The following is a 5,346-nucleotide window of genomic DNA, read 5'->3' on the forward strand; positions in this document are numbered from 1 at the left end:
AGTAAGTGAGAGGCGGATCGCAGGGAGGGAGAGAGATTGAGGGAGGGAGGCGGAGGGATATTCCGGCCGGACCTCTCCGCCGCGGCACCGCGCTGCTCAGCGATTGGCTGCTGCCGGGGCCACGCGGAATCCCCAATTGGCCAGAAGGCTAGCGTTGAGGGGTCGCCACGCACCCATTGGCCTGTGGGCTTCAAGGCCCGGTTGGCTGGGCGGGCATCAGAATGGGGACAGCTTATTGGCCGAGGGGAGGGACCCTGAGATGGGGCAGGTAGGAGCGCGCCGCTGATTGGGCCGGCCTGGTAAAGGCCTTCGGGTTCAGACCGGCTGTGCGCGGGGAGGAGGGTGGGCGGAAGGTAAGCCTCTGGACGCGCCGGATTGGCTGGGATACTGGACGTTGATAGGACGGGGCGCCGCGAAAACTGAGGAGAGGAGTTCGGGGGTCGCCGCGCCTAAAGGCGGGAGGCGCCCGGGCTCTTAAGAGTCTAGCGCAGAGCATGACGGGACGCCTCCGGGGTGGGGCGGAGCTGCACGCGAGTGGCTCGAACCGCGCTTTACGGAGAGTGGTCACTCGCGGTGCTGTACGGGAAGTGAGGGTTTCGCGGTCCTCCGAGGGGGCGGGGAGGGGGAACCGTTAAAGTCCTGCGCCGCGCCCACAGGAAGCTTGCCGGAATGGCGAGGTCGCTTGCTGCCAGGCTCTGCTGAGCGGGACCGTGAGGAACACGTGGTTCACTTTCCAACGTGCGGATTTGGAAACTGAAGTTCAGCGAGAGCATGAGCGTGTCCAAGGTCACGCAGCCGATTACAGACTCGGTCAGAGCTGGATTTAGGCGCGCCTAATTACCCTTGGAGCCCCTGTCCGAGCCCTGTGCTGTTTCGACAGTCAGCATATAACCCAGACTTAGGTGTATAGAGTTATATAAAGAACATGTGCATTGGCGAGGTGTGGCGACATACATGCCATCCTAGGATCCCGAAGCCTGAGCTACAGTTTTAGATCTTGTTTTGATTTAAAAAAAAGAAAATTAAAATCTGGTGCATAGGGGCTGGAGAGATGGCTCAGTGGTTAAGAGCACTGACTGCTCAGAGGTCCTGAGTTCAAATCTCAGCAACCACATGGTGGCTCACAACCATCTGATGCCCTCTTCTGGTGTGTCTGAAGACAGCTACAGTGTACAACATAAATAAATACATCTTTTAAAAAAAAACAAAAAGTGGTGCATATAGTTGCTTGACATTTCCTTCCCCTCGTTTGTGTGCCTGGGCTGCAAGTCGTGGGGTGTAGGAGCATATGGGTCCAGTTAGCATGTAGATTTTGTTATTTTTTTAACGTGTAAAGTAATTGCCCTACACTAGCCACACTTTGAAGACTCCGGAGGATTTAGTGTTCTCTGGAATACTTACAGTCTTACCCAGATACCTTGTGATTTTTTGTTGTACTTTTGCATGTGATTTTTTTCAAAATTATTTTTCAAAAAAAGTCTTAAAAATAAGACTAGTGACATGACATCCCTGAGAATCCTGTCATCTTGCAGACTTTATATATACATACAGTATGTCCTAAATACTTTCACCTCTTAGCCTGATTTTAAAAAACCTTTTTGTTTAGTATGCAAGCATGATTTTACCCCACCTCATCCCCATTATCACACCCCACACCCCCATAGGGTGTCTGTGTAGCCCTGGCTGTCCTAGAACTCACTCTGTAGATCAGGCTGACCTCAAACTCAGATTTTCCTCTGCCTTCCCAGTACTGGGCTTTTCTTTTCTTTTTTTTTTTAAAGACAGGGACTCACTCACTTGGGAGTCAGAGATAAGTGGATCTCTGGAGTCCAACCTGGTCTGCAGAGTGAGTTCTAGGACTACTCAGAGAAACCCTGTCTCCTGTCTGCCCTGGAACACACTTAAGATGGACCAGGGATGGCCTTGGATTCAGAGTGCTAGGATTAAAGGCATGTGCCAGTAAGATTGCCCAGGAAATGAGTTTTACTGTAATGTTTTCACTAGTTTAATTATATTATTTGTGTGAGTTTATTCTGTTTTGCCTCTTTGAAACAGAATCTCTTTTTGTTGCTAGCCTAGAATTCACTATATCTCTCAGACTGGCTTCAATTCCTCCCTTCCTCAAGATCCTAAATGCTGGAATTACCCATGCTGCCTTCTCTTCAGTGTGAGCATGAGCACACACCTACACACAGATGCATGCTGGTCTTGTGCCTCCGTAACTTTGATTAAACAAAAGGCAGTCTTAATGCTATAGAAACGAGGTTTTGCAACAAGCAATATAGGGCTATCATTCCTCATACAATATTTTGCCTGGATGATTTCCTCTGGCTTACCAACTCCCTAAGCCTAGCTTTTTGCTCTAACACCTAAGAGTGTTGTTTTGTATATATGGCTTTAAATCAGTGATTGGGAAGCTAGGAATGTAGATGAGATGGTAGAAGGTCTACCTAGTGCATTAACAATCATTCCACTGGGCTGGGTGCCTTGGAGAAATAGATATGCAGAGATCAGGGGGAAAGTTCAAGGTCACGTTTGACTGATTCAGACTGCTTGACAGCCTGTTTCCAAAAAATAGAGACTGGAGATGCCAATGGTTAAATGCTTTTCCAGGAGACCTGGGTTCAATTTATTCCTACCACACACATGCCAGTTTACAGTCCTCTAACTCCAGTTCCCAGGAATTCAATGTCCTCTTCTAGCAGTTTAAAAATAAGACTTAGTGACATGACATCCCTGAGAATCCTGTCATCTTGCAGATTGCCCACACAGGACGACCCATAATTTGGTTCCAAGAAACAAACTGCTTTCCTGCAGTTTGCTAAGCCCAACTCTGCCACAGCATCAGCCTTCATAGGACTAGTCAGCAGGCATAGGATGGCAAAAGGATACTAGTTGGGCATTAAAATTCCTATCAAGCATCAGATCCTTAGTGAACGCAAAATGGATTGTATTTTTTGTTGTTAAGCCAGCTACCGATGGTATTGTCTAGCTCCTATTAAAGACATTCCCACTCCACCACATTTACCACAGCAGTAAATGTTGAGCACAGACATCAGAAATTCCTACTTGAGGTGCTGGAGAGCTGGCTCGGTAGTTAAAAGCACTGTTTGTTCTTCAAGAGGTCCTGAGTTCAAATCCCAGCAACCACATGGTGGATCACAAACATCCATCTGTAATGAGATCTAATGCTCTCTTCTGGTGTGTCTGAAGACAGCTACAGTGGACTTTATATAATAAAACTTTTTTAAATGCCTACTTGAGTTCATGTTCCCAGTTTAACTACTAAGCCATATCTCCAGCCACAATTCTTAGTTTTACTCTGCAGCTCCATTTGACCCTTGGTATATCTGTGAAATGGGAGATATGTGTTCCTCTGGAAAGCCCCCCTAAACAGATAGAGGGTGTAGTAGTGCTGGTGCTAAACACTGGCTTCTCTCCCCTCCAGTCCTCCAGGAGCCCACAACAAAGTGACTGAGCAGGAAGGTTCACTGTTGGTCTCTCAGTGCTGCAAAAGAACATTCAAGAACTGTCTACCTGTCTAGATGAATCTTTACACACAGCACTTCTCCCAAGAAATGTAGGGCCTTGAGAAGCAGAACAAAGATGTTCTTTCTTCAAGCTCTCAGAAGCAGAGACCAGACTTTAAAAAACGAAACACTTCAAGAGCTGGAGAGGTAGCTTAGCAGTTAAGATCACTGACTCTCTTCCAGAGGATTTGAGTTTGATTCCCAGCACCCATACATACATGCAGGCAAAATACCCATCCACATGGAATAGAAATTTAAGAACCCAAAGCACTTCTGTCCCTCCTCTTTCCTTTGCTCACTAGGCTGTTCCCTGAGTGAACCTTGCTTTGTCCCCCTCCCCCAAACACACAGCAGATAGAAAGAGGCAGAGGCAATAACGTGGTTGGTAGGGTGCTTGCTGTTAAAGCAATACTTTGAAGTCAGTCTCAACACCCATGTTGAAAGGCCAGGTGCATCAGTGAGATCATGATTGCAGCATGAAGACCTGTAGAAGACTGCATTTCTAAGAGTCCAACTTCAATAGGAAACACTAACAAAAACAACAGAGTTGAAAGGGCAGGGCTGGGATGCTGGAGAGATACTTTAGTGTTTCAGAGTGTTGCTGCTCTTGCAGAGGGCCAGAGTTGGATTCCAGCATCCATGTTGGGGTCTCTCAGCTGCCTGTATCTCTAACTCTAGGGAACCTGATGATCTCTTCAGGTCTTCACACATATAAATTTTTAAAAACTTTAAGGTGGTAACCAATAGAGGAAGACAAGCAATGTTGATTTCTGGGCTGCACACACAAAGATAAGATCTGGCAGTTGTCAGCCCCCTGTAGTAGCCTGATCTACATTCTCAGCTACTCGGGTAGCTCATGCAAGAGAATCCTGAGTTCAAGACCAGCTTGAGGGGGCTGGAGAGATGACTCATTTGTTAAGAGCACTGGCTGCTCTTCCAGAGGTTCTGAGTTCAAATCCCAGCAACCACATGGTGGCACAACCGTTGAGATCCGATGCCCTCTTCTGGTGTGTCTGAAGACAGCTACAGTGTACTCATATATAATAAATACTTTTTAAAAAGAAGCTGTCTGAAACAATAAGGTGGGAACAGAATTAAGGAAAACACCTTGACATAGAGCCCTGGCCTTCACTCTTGCACACATGCGTAATCATACCTTCCTTGACAACACACACCCACACATTCGCGCACACACACAAGGATAGTGATAACGTAGATGCAGCGACACATGATTAACCCCAGGACTCAGGAGCTGACACAAGAAGGTTCACTGAGTGTTCAAGGCCTGCCTGGGCTCCACAGTGAATCTGAAAAAGGAAGCTCGGGGAGATCCTGTCCAAACACCAAGGGGAGAAAGATAGCATAGTAGGTCCAATATTCAGAGACTGGCAGAGAAGAGTGAAGGAAAGACAGCAGTCCTTGACAGAGCTGTTAGAGAAACCACCCAGGATCACACAATTCCAGAGGATGAAAAAGATCCGTAAGCAGTAAGCAAGCAACATTATGACATTTCTGAAGCTCGAGGCTCCCATAGTGTAGAAGGAAGAAGAAACAGGTCAAAGGAACCACCACGATTCTTGCTTTCCAGCTGGAAGATCAAGGAGAGACTCTTTCTTGATAGAGATCCTCTCCTGGCCAGCCATCCTGACCTGTCATCGGATATAATAGCTAAGAAGCAATTCAGCTGAGTAAGCACATTTACGGATTTATGATATTAAAACACAAAAGCGCTTACACTCATTCTGTGCATTGTTTCTCAGGAGCCAGATGGGAGACATGACACTTTAAACCAGGATATAAAGCAAAACAGAAAGGC

Source organism: Micromys minutus (genome assembly GCF_963924665.1).
Source record: "Micromys minutus genome assembly, chromosome: 10".
Lineage (NCBI taxonomy): Eukaryota > Metazoa > Chordata > Mammalia > Rodentia > Muridae > Micromys > Micromys minutus.